General features: G+C 38.8%; 1 protein-coding gene and 1 long non-coding RNA gene across 3 annotated transcripts in view; one reads left to right on the forward strand and one right to left on the reverse strand.

The window, feature by feature from the left end:
• The window catches only part of LOC124309248 (regulating synaptic membrane exocytosis protein 1), a 1,429,783-nt gene that overhangs the window by 278,601 nt on the left and 1,138,489 nt on the right, over positions 1-12,693 (forward strand). The window lies entirely within an intron of this gene.
• Positions 10,725-11,949, reverse strand: LOC124309251 (uncharacterized). The gene is made up of 2 exons (XR_006909209.1): positions 11,834-11,949; positions 10,725-11,333 (listed from the first exon to the last, which is right to left on the reverse strand). It is a non-coding gene; the product is annotated as an uncharacterized LOC124309251 (long non-coding RNA).

The following is a 12,693-nucleotide window of genomic DNA, read 5'->3' on the forward strand; positions in this document are numbered from 1 at the left end:
ATAGTCTTCTAAGTCTAGCATGGATGTTTGATTCAACTCAAGCTTGATTTGTGATCATTACCAGTCTTTATAAATCTGAAACTCAACACTCCTAACCAGATGAATTTTGAGGTTATATTTTAAGCATAGTTTTAATTTGCTTTTCCTTTGTAATTATCTTTATTAGTCATTATGAATGTTTCTTATTACTATTCCTTACCTGCACTTTTTCCCATGTGTAACAGATGTTGAAATAATGAACCAATTCATTCCGAGGACGAACCCTTCTTCGGCCAAAACGTAAGCTCGTACTTGTTTTCGTCTCACTGACTTCCATTTTAGAGAATTCATTCCTAAGCATCATAATCGAGATCAAAAAACAATTCCCCATTCTGTAATAACAATTCGCGATTATTGTAATAATTGTTTCTCCTTACTTTTTTTCCACAACATTTGTTAACCTATGCCATTAGTTACCGTGACCATTGCGGGCTTCTAAATAGATTAGTGGCCGCGATTTTTGTCAAGTTGGCAAAACTCGCCAGCTGTACTCAGTTCATGTGGAAGTTAAATATATGCCAACACTAGTGCGCTACCTCACCCTATCGAAAAAATTTGACAGGATATGTAAGATCCTAATAGAATATCATAGAATGGGATTTGGAAACGTGACAGACTTATCAAATCCTATCGGGATTTTTAGGCAGGGTGCTTGCCAAGGCCCATTTTGAGATAGATTCTTAGTATGAAAAGAGACATTTAGCATCATCGATCCATAATATAAAGTTAGTGGGGTAGAGTGAATTTTGATATTTCAGGGAATTGGGCAACGAGGATGTGACAGTAGACAGCTATAGTCAGGCTATAGTATAGTTGTATTTGCAATCCGTCGATGATGCGCATCACGTATAATAAGTGTATATCAATCGGATTGATATTAAGGGAGGAGCATGATTGGTAGTATAAATGAGTTATTACAAAAGATAAAGAATAGTGCAAATATAAAATGTGAACAAGGAATTTTTCGTTGCAAGGTAAATGGAATAATTGGCAACGAGTAGGGTATCGGATAGTCTGCAGATTCAGTATAAGAACTGAGGCAGCTAGGTGAAGATAATAAGAGGGAGCACGGTGTGGAGTACCTCACTGTGAAAATGTTGAGAAATTGAAGACATGTCACTAGAGCGTTAAAAATAGCACATTTATAAACAAAATGAACTATATTTTATGAAACTCTGGTACACAGTACAGATTTTGTATTTAAAAACCGGCAGAAAAGTACAGTATCACAAAAGGGGTTGATAACCGAGCTCTTTCCATGTAAAGTCGTAATCGATTACGTTTAGACCTTTTATGTACAACATACATTATTTTAACCTAATTCAGCTTTATAAACCGTGGATGGGAGTCGCGATTTGGCTGGAGACGGAGACCGTCCGATCGGGAGCCCGTCGCGCCGCCTCGTGGAGTATATATCATCATATTATTAGGGATTCACAAATTTGATATGTATTTACGGAATAACAAAGTTCTGAGAAACGAATATGTCAAAAAAGCCATGGTACTTCCACGCTCAGATACTGGCAACGACATATTCACGAATGGCAGAAAACAACACTCAAACTGAGTAAAACTCTGCTCGACCTATGAGCAGAGCTAATAGTGAAAACAGCGTATACTCGACATCAATCACAGGTGAGATAAAGAAAAAGACAGACAATTAGGATTCCAAATCAACTGAGAACGAGAAAGATCAAACGCTACAATCGGTATTCAATAACAAAGGAAGAAAGCGCAGAAAACGCAAACCAACCCAAAAGACGAACAAAGACGGAACCACGTCATCGCAATCACACATAAATACACGTGACATAGACCCATTATCCAAAGACGTCACCTCTGTACATGAATCAACAGAGACAAGCCATTATTGACAGCAAAAAACCAACTCCGGTTGTAGTCAGTAGCAATACACGGAGAGTTCTACTTACAGATTCTCGTTACCGACACTTACTGATATCCTCCCCACACTCAAGCCTTTCTCCATGATGACGTCACGGTCTGCCGTACCGACTTGAGGTCAGAAACGTGCAACCTTACCGACAATTTTACCGGTCGACGGTCAAAATAGCATTGCTTTACCGACAATCTTACCGGTCGAAGATCAAAGTCTCTATGATGTGCTCGCCTGCCAACGGCAGAGGGTGCAACAAGGGGCTCAAACTTTTTTACCGATCTGGATGTCGGTTACCGTCCCGCATTCCTTTCCCACGGTAGGACTGCTAATGTGTACCATCAACCACTTTACATTCTTTTCCCATATTACCAACCATGTGACATTCCAGAATGAATGGTTTTGAGGATCGTTTTTTATTTACTCGGATGCCAGGGTGATATCTACCACCCTACATTCGTTTTGCACGATATCAATCACGTGACTTTCCAAAATTGATCTACTTACCCGAATACTGGTTTGATATCAACCACATGACATTTTTTTTCCCACCAAATTTAAAACTTATGTGATGGGAGAACGTTATAAAAGTCAAAAGTGAAAACTTCAACGACAGTCTGAAGCTTTTCTTTCTGCAAATGAAAAGTGCTCTACAACAATGTAAAATCAAGAACATTGAAGAAGCTCAACATTTACTGCAAGTTAGAACGCAACTTAATCAACTCACAAGAGATTTTGAGCAAACACGAATTAATAATAACGATCACGGACTTCTCAAAACTGAACAAAATCGGCTGGAGATGGTTCTGCCGTTGGGAAAAGTTTCGGACCTTGAAGCCTACTTCGAATACAGAGTCAGTGGTGTTCGTCGGGTTAAATCGAAATTTGGTAATAAAATCGTTATGGACTTGGAGGACTCGTTTATGATTTCTCTACCAAATTGACTGACGAAAGCTCTCTAACAACATGAAGATATATTCCAGAAGATGGTCACAGCAAGTAACGACACTCGATTGAGTTAACGCTATCTGGGTAGGCCATATAATCAACTCGAATTTGTTTGCATGTAATCTAAGTATCATATACACATATTTTATACCATTTAGTAGTACAACGTTTAATATTAAATAGAAAATATCAAAAATTATATGTCTTCGCCACTCAACACTAAGCCATCCTGTCCACCTTTAACCCAATAAATTTTTTCAACAGTAATTCGAATCGAGTTTGACAATTTGAGAAAGTGCTATTCTAAACACCAATGAGCAAAGACAGAGGTTTTTCAACTGCGTTTAAACCTCGTAACTGTAAGGTGAACTCTACGATGAGGTTTCAGCGGAATCAGTCAAGGATAGAGTGCAAGGTTGACAAACATCTGAGTTAGCGTACATTTGAAGCCGCACGTCCTACGGAGTTGGGTTACTATCGCTCTTGAAATGCAAAACATGATTACGTTGGTGCACGGATTAGTCAAGGATGAGATGCAAGGTTGAGACGTAGTTAAGATTTCATTTGACAAGTTTCTATTTATTATATATCATGTAACTGTTCTAGTGCGTACCGCTTTACGTACACAGACAGTTTCGCGCGCAGACACAAATATACGTACAGCTGTTCTATAAAAAGGACGCTTATCACTGCAAATGATCATTCAGTATCAACTTGTCAAGTACACGTGAGGAAAAAGCTGAAGATAGCATCCGAGGAGTGTTTGAGATTGATCGATATTATGAAATCGGCCTACAAAATCGTGGGCAAATCATCATTAACAGCAGAAATTGAAAAATGGATAAAAGTCGGAAGTCAAAATATTCAGCTTCTGAACAAAATTTTGCGAAAGGCTTCATCGATTAGAGAAAAGACGAGAATTATCACAACGGTCGGACTCTTGAAAGCGCTTGCGGAAAAATTCAAACGACTTCAGAAAACGGGTGGAGGTACGCGGAAAGAAAGAAGAAGCGATCGAGTTCATTGCGAAGATTTGGAATCAGCCTTTGAGGGAAGAATTCAAACTGGATCAATCGTCAATTTGAAGCATAAAGATGGGAGAGATTTCCAGAAGACGCAAAGGTACTAGCTGTGACAAGACTAAACAACGCTTTAAAGAAAGACAAGAGCATGAAAGCCAACGTTATCCTGGCTTGTAAATTTAAGTTAAAAAAAATGATCACACGGTGGAAGAGATCAGGTTTTTTCATACGAGAAATGAAATTTTTCTCCAGACAACGGATAATAACGAATGGCCCATCGAAAACGCGACAGAGCGGTTATTAGAAAAAATGGAAAATTTCTGGGAAAAGGATTCAGGCTGGCCGTTAATTGAAATTATGAATCTTGCCGTTAACATTAACTTGCTGGCAGCTGGGATTTTTTTTCGTTGATACATGCCTACTTTGGTATGATACTTACTGTTATGTTCGAATCATGGCAACACCACTATAGTGGAGTTGCCGGCCCTCTAAAGGTTAACAAGTGTACACCACTATGAGGTGATCTGTATACCCACACCCCGTTACCTAAGCATGTCAGTGATAAAGAGGCTGCGGTAAACATCAGAAACAACGACTCTTACTCTTTCCTTTGGTCGGTCACGGCAGCTCTGTTCCCAGCCAACAACAACAACCCCAATGCGACCAGCTCGTACCCGCATTTCAGCTCAGTGCTACGGTATGATGGTATAAAGTTTCCTATGTCTCTAGACGAAAACACCATTTTAAAATTTGAGAAACTTGGTGGACTTTCCATTAACGTTAATGGTATAGACCAAGGTGATCGGAAAAAAATTAAAATAGTACCGATTTACCTGAGTCAGAATGGGTCTGATAAACCTATAATTTATCCTTTACCTATAGAAACTGAAATCATCGACGATGTCGATGATGTTGATATGTAAAATTATGAAAACAATAGAATCTTTGATTTTACTTGTATTCGAAATCTGTCTCGATTAACAAGTTCTCCAATTTCTAACCATAGTGGTCGTACTTGATTATGTGATAGATGTCTAACTCACTTTCAATCTGAATGATGTTTAACAAAGCACAAAGTTTATTGCATGAGTTTGAACAAGACCAAAGTTGAATTACCCACAGTGGAGGAAATAATACTGAAATTCAAAAATTTCAAGCACAAACAAATCATTTCATTCTACATTTACACGGATCTTGAATGTTTGCTGCAACCTACTCATATTCAAGCGTCAGAAAATAGAACAATTTACCAGAACCACGTTTCGTACAGCGTAGCATATTACCTCCATTGCGCCTTCGACGATTCCATTTCAACGTTCAAAATTAACCGTGGAGGGACTTGCATTCAATGGTTTGTGAATGAGTTCGAGGAATTTGGCACATTCAGTACAAGCATATTTGACAAGTGTTGTACCCATAGAACCGCTCAATTGCAATCAGCTTAACGAATTTAGTTAATCAGCGGTATGTCACATTTGCGAAACACCGTTTACGCTCGAAGACGTCAAACATTGTGATCACAGTCATTCCACTGGAAAGTACCGTAGTGATGCTCACTGAAGCTGCAATGCAAATTATCAGAACTCACATACTATCCCAGTAATACTACATAATCTGTCAGGTTACGATTCGCATTTTCTGATTTAAGCATTAGCCACAACTGTGAAGGGTACTATTCAGCTTCTACCCGTTGATGAAGAAAAGTATATTTGTTTACAAAATTTGTTAACGAAACGGACCTACAGTTGATATTTATAGATTCGTATCGTTTTATGCCCAGCAGCCTCGAAAAATTGGCAACGTATTTGAATGATAACCAAAAGACAATCACACGTAAATTTTGCACTAGCTGCGACAAACTTGAGTTATTAACCAGAAAAGGTGTTTTCCAGTATGGGTCCATGGACGATTGGGAGAAGCTTGAGAACGTTCAGTTACCGCCCAAGAAGAAATTTTATTCAAAATTAAACAACCAAGATATTTCGAATGAAGATTACGGGACGCATGCAAAGTTTGGCACGCTTTCAGGATTAAAACGTTAGGCGAGTACTCAGACTTATATTTGCAAACTGACGTTTTTCTATTGGCAGACGTTTTTGAAAATTTGCGGCAGAGTTTTCGGGCAATGTACAACCTGGACCCGTTACATTATTACACCGCGTCCGGGCTGTCGTTTGAGGCAATGCTAAGGTGTATAGACATCGGGCTAGAGCTTCTCACCGACGTAGATATGACTATGTTCATAGAAAAAGGAATTTGAGGTGGTGTGTCCCAATGCTCTAATCGGTATGCAAAAGCAAATAACAGGTACATGGGACATGCTTCAAATCTTGAGCTAGAGAAGTCGTATCTTATGTACTTCGACCTCAACAACTTGTACGGTGCTGCCATGAGCTTTGCTCTACCGTACGATTCCTTTGAATGGATCTCGAATTTCGAGCAATTTGATGTTTTCACCATCCTGAACGAAGCCAAGTTTGGCTACATATTGGAGGTAGACATGAAATATCCCGAGGAACTGTACGAAATGCACGAAGGAGCCGCCACTCAGCCGGCAGCACTACATACCTCCGACCTCAAGTAGCAAGCAACCGAAATTGACGACTACGCTACTTTCCAAGCGAAACTACGTTATCCATTATCACGTTTCGAAATAATGTTTAGAGTTAAGTTTGAAATGAGTTGAAATTCATAGAATTCTCAAGTTCAGACAAACAGCATGGCTGAAAAAATACATGGATTCAAGTACAGGTTTGAGAAAAAAATCAAACAATGAATTTGAGAAAATTTTTTATCAATTAATGAATAACGCTGTTTTTGGTGAGACAATGGAGAACGTTCGGAAATACAAAGATGTGAGATTGATTAGGAAATTGGGTGGAGGGTATAGTGCTAGAGGTACTATAGCCATACCAAATTTCCACAGCTGTACAATCTTTAATTAAAATATGATAATAGTTGAAATGCGTAAAACTAGAGTCAAACTCAACAAACCATTGTATGCAGGCTTCTCCATTTTAGATCTTTCAGAATCCTTTATTTACGATTCCCATTACAATTATGTTGAAACAAAATTTGGACATCAGGCTAAATTGATGTATACCTACACGGATAGTTTATTATACCACTTCACCATCCCCGATGTTCACGAATGCATAAAACAGGACTGGACAAATTTGATACTTCCGATTATCCACCTGATGATGTTCACGGAATGCCTCAAGTTAACAAAAAAATCCGCGGCTTGATGAAAGACGAGTGTGACGGAAGAATAATGACAGAATTTATTGGCTTGAGGGCGGAATTGTGTTCGTACGGAGTGATGGGAAAGGATGAAGACAAAAAACGAGATAATGGTGTGAAAGGATCGCTAAAAAAAAATATAACTTTCAATGATTATTGGGAGGGTGCTTTGAAACACAAAAATTTAGTCATTCATCAGAGTGTGATACGGAGTCAGGTCTGTACCATAAAACAGAAGAAGGTAGTACTGAGCTGGAACGACGAGAAGCAGATCGTATTTACAAACGCGACCGATACGCTGCCGTAGGGCAACAAGACCTGCAGTTAGACTGCGCATTGGTGTGAATTGTATCTTTAAGGTGCGAAAATGAAGGCACATGTTTGAAAAATAATCTCGTACATTTGATGTTACATATCAGATTCATTTATCCAACTTTTGCATGTATTGTCATAACCTCACCACTTGACGTATAATTTTTTTCCACGCTTCTTAAGCACCTTCTCCACGAGATAGATGTCCGGATGTTTAACCTTGAGGAGCTCCTGTTCGTAGAAACCACCAGCGATGGGTTTATCTTCATAGCTTTTGAGCTTGTACGTCACAGGATGAGTTATTTTTACTTGGCATATTGTGAATATCTCCAATTTGGAGTGTTACCTTTCTCGAAGACGTTTTTGAATTTGCTGATTCGAACTTTGTCACCAGTTTTTCACTTTGCCAGTTTGGTAGGTTTCTCTCGAAGCCCTCCTTATGCCTGACGTGATATCAACCTTTCGTTCTCAACGGTGACATCCGTTGGTTTCATTCTTACGGTTCGGTGTTTGGCGTTGTTGTAAGCCGAAACGAATCAGATAAGATATCGAGTCACTTGCAGCTTCCTTGAATACTGAACCGTTTCCACATTTGACTATTGAGCGTGCGCTTGAAGCGTTCGCAGATCGATGCCTTCAAATTACTGTATTTGGAGTAAAGTTTGATTCCATAGCGTGACATAAGAGATTCAAATTTTGAATTGTAAAATTCCGTTCCTCTATCGACGTGTAATTTTATCGGTATCCGTCCTCGTACAAGCACAGATTCCATTGCCTACGTTACATCATCTCCAACTTGCTCTTCATGTGTATAGCCGACGCGTACTTTGAAAAAATATCAATAACTGTGAGCATGTACTAGTAGCCTTTGTAAGTTCAGCGTATGACATCATATCAAGAAGATCCGCCTGTCAGGTCTCGTCGATGCCGCGAACGTCCAAAAGTTGACGCGGGTAAATCTGGGGTGCAGACTTAGGCAGTTCCGCTACCAGTACCTGCTTTTTCTCGTTCATATTTCAACGCTCTAAGTCTGGTGCCCAATTGAAAAATGATTTCAGCGGTTCGGATGGACAGGTCTCTGTCTGTTTTAAAGTCTGTGTGAAAGGTATCCAAAGCTATCTCCGTAGTTATCTGCAAAGTTTGATCATTTGATCGAGGTTGTCAATTTGTTTTTGCAGCGAGTTGAATTTTTGACCCAAGATTTTTGAAAGTACAGAATTGTTCGGCTCTGCAGGATCTACGACGTTGCACAGTCTCTTGTTCTGTATGTCGTAATGCCCGTCCGCTGTTATTTGAAATCCGACACCCGGAGGACCGTAACCGCTCGCAGCCGTGTTTTTATCCCGATGCCGTCCAAACACGTCGACGCTTATCTCGGTAACGAATGCAAAAACGACGGGATTTGCTTAAAAAATGATTCCTGCTTCGCGTGGATCTTGGATGTCTGAGATTATTTCGTCGTTGTGACTCGGATTTTCCGCTGCCTGAGATGCCAGGAGTGAACGAAGACGCTCCAGTGTCTCGTTTGCATCATCCCAGAAAACGTATTACGTTGCAACATCTTGTCGAGTGATCAAAGCTTGCGGAAGTAGACGTTTACCCTTTCGCCGAGGTGATGGGGTGTATTCCATCAATTCGGCAATGACATTTTTGGATTAGTAACTGTTATCGTTTCGAACAACCCCATTGGATGAGTAATACTATTTATACGCGTTCGTTGCGAGAATTATGTTTTTCAAATTTCCCCGATCTCCGGCGCTTACATAAAAACCGTCAGGCTTCTTGTCGAACAAAAGTTCCAGCGAACCCTTCGTTTTCAGGGAAAGCGTATTGCCAATACGAATGTCGTCGCTCTCAAAGGACATCAACGAATCACCAATAATTAGTCCGTTTGAGAGGTTGCGTACACCGTACACGTTGTCCAATTCACATTTTGTCTTTGCATCTCTCATCAGTGCGAAATACTCATCCTTGATTTTCTCGACCAATGTTTCTACGATTGTTTCATATCCTGCCGAAGCAAAAAAATTTTCCATTTCCAAGATAGTTTCATTTTTCGTTTCATCTTTCATTTGCTTTATTTCTTCTTTAATTTCTTTCACCAATTGTTTCACAGGTATAGTATCTTTTGTAGCATTTACCAGTTCTTGCAACGGAGTCACCACTGGTTTGAAATCGTCACTTAATTACTGAGTCGTAGATTCCTTGCCCGACTTGAGCAATCTGTGTTTTCGACGGATCGCAGCACTTGCTTGAGCGATCTGATGTAGGACATCTTTTTGCTTGGAAATTTCAGAGCTCTGCATGTTGACGCAACTGAGTCTGCAACGCCACTGCATCTCTCGCTCGAAAACGTTAGATTTCATTCCTTTTCCAGGTTAACAAAAGAATCGAATCCTCTCCTGTATCGTCCTTCGTTGAGCTCGCTGTCTTTGTCGATCACAAGAAACCCGTACTTCTCACCGTTCCAGCATACAGAGCACACACTTTCAAACTCTGTGTAAGACATATCGGTGTTTACATGGTCGTCGGTATACGTGTCTGAAGTTCATATCCCAATAAACATTGCTGGTAAATAAATCGTAAGAAATTCGTCGAAAAATAACGTTGTATATAGTTGAATAATCGTTCAGCACATACGTTTTTTCTCGTGAAAAATGTCCGCCCTGATATAGGTTTTTTCTACTGCGCTCATCAACGTTTTCTGTTAGTGATTATGATCCGGATATTCCACGGTTGAAGTAAACGTCGAAATTACGGTTTTCGGAAACGTAATGAAACAAGTATGAAAGAACGCAATTTAAATGTTAACGTAGACGTTTAATATATACCTGTTATAGCCACCATTTTTCGTGGTTCAAATACGTTTAATAAGCGTGTTCATTGGAAAATTTTTTTTATAATAATACACGTACTTAATGTGTGTTGATTTAACGTAAAAACGATATTCGTAAACAATTATTATACGTTTAATTGAATACACTTAATCGAATATCACGCGGTTCCGATAAACGTGTAACAACCAACTTGAGAATATGTTTTCGGTATAATTTTTCATGTACTATATTAATACACAAGCTGTTAAAAGCTTCTTGTATGGTCAATATGGACTTATCTCAGGGGTTAGATGATACAGCAACGCTCACATTCTTAGCTATTTCAGTAATGGTAACTTGCACCAATTAAATGATATTAATTATTTTACATCCACACCTATGTATTCTTATGAGAAATACAGGACAACTAAATGAGATAAAGCACACACCTTTGCGAAACATGATATATATTTATTATAAGGTACTTTCATCCAAGGCAACAATGACAATAGTTACATTGCACACGTATCGAAATATCCGCTTTAACAATGTATCCGAAACATAACAGTAGTTTTTTATATACCAGTTTGTCTGTATCGTTGATGCGGACATTTTATTATGCCAACGATGTAACTGTGTGAATGTTGACTGGGATGTATAAATAAACATACAGTCTTTTACATATACGCATACCTCAATTGTACAGATGTACTCACAAGAGTATAGAAGTATAGCAAATAGTAAAATTAAGTAAACATGAACAAACAAAAACTTATATCCGATACAAGAGGTTTGATAACAAATAAAACATGAAACAAAATAATCATACAATGATTATACCCTAACGAGGAAAATTGTTAACTTTCATCTCGGGACTAGGTAAAAAATCACAATCCTGACAAAGTAAAATAATAAAAAGTATTGGCACATTATTTCAAAAAAGAACACAGACGCTATAGAAAGCGTTGTCTAGGTACGCAGTACGCATAAGTTTTAATTATTATTCGACCGCAGCTGGAGCATTCACTTCCTCGATATCACTGCTAATCCGTCAAATACCTGAAAATACATAGTATTTAACACCTGTATTCTAGGTAGAATAATCTTTATGTGCCATTTCAACGTTCTCTCAACGTGTCTTGACAGGTCTATTATATATCATTTCAACCACTGTGTGTTTATTGGGAAAAGATGCAGCCACTAAATGATCGTTCATTCGTACATGATACGTATGTGTTAGCGATCTATTTCACTGGATAACCTTATAAAAGAAAAACGATGCCTGCACAAGTAAGAATGAAGCTAACAATAAATATCTGCGGCTTCTATTTGCAATCAGTATATATTCCATACCATAGACATGCTTCTTATAGCATTATCTACAAGCAATTCTATTGTGCCTACATCCTTTCGGCGACGTTCAAAAGCAAGTACGACGCAATCACAAAGTATTTGTTTTTTCTTTTTATTGTCAGGTTATTTACGCCTGTATTGTCATTTTCGTCTGTATTGAATCATCGTGATAAATTTTTCCAAATAGAAAATACATTTGTACTTACCAGCTTATGAAGGCTCACATAAACACGGACGTGCACTGACCTCGGAAGTTGGTCAAATTAGACTGATTCACTGATCGCGTGAGCTGAGAGCCTTCGCGAACGGTGGTGGGGGGGGCATTCTGGCGCGTCGTCCTCGGCTCTCAGCGTGCAGGAACCGTACGAGTTACAACACGCTGACCTAGCGAGCCAATCAGAGGCAGAAGAAGAGGCGCGAGTATTTCACGCTAGGACATTCTCGATTCTTCGCGACCGCTTGTCGTTTGACACATGCGCTCATTATACGTATATGTAACATCCATGGTACACGAGCTTCATCTACGGCCACTCGCTTTCCTAGCATGGGTTATTCCAATATATACATTATGGTATAGGAAAACGTATGTTTTACAATTAATAAAGACGCCGCGAAGGGATGCACTTATATGCTCAACTACGTAATTTCTTGGTGACCTTTGTAAAAAAATCTGTTCATCGATTTTTCAACTTTTTTTCCTATGTTGGGGAATTAACAATAACACAAGGAAAAGAATTTGAAAAAATGGAGGTAACATATTGTTCTACTTTACAATATTACGTAGAATAAAATTATCACTTCTAGTGTTATGTCACCTGAATTTTTTCATATTTTTGATGATACTTACTAGTTTATCGAATGAAAAAAAAGATTGGAAATCGAATGACCAGTTGTTTACAAAATTTAAGGTAATCAGAAAAACGTGCTGAGGAGGATAACAAAACGTTGAATTTTAGTCACTGCTAACATGAGAAAAACTTGAATATAATGATTATAGTTCCAAATTCAAACATCGCAATATGTAAGTAAATGATGTAAAAGTTGATTCCTGCCCTCACTATGTTGA

This window comes from Neodiprion virginianus, chromosome 7 (assembly GCF_021901495.1).
Source record: "Neodiprion virginianus isolate iyNeoVirg1 chromosome 7, iyNeoVirg1.1, whole genome shotgun sequence".
Classification (NCBI taxonomy): domain Eukaryota; kingdom Metazoa; phylum Arthropoda; class Insecta; order Hymenoptera; family Diprionidae; genus Neodiprion; species Neodiprion virginianus.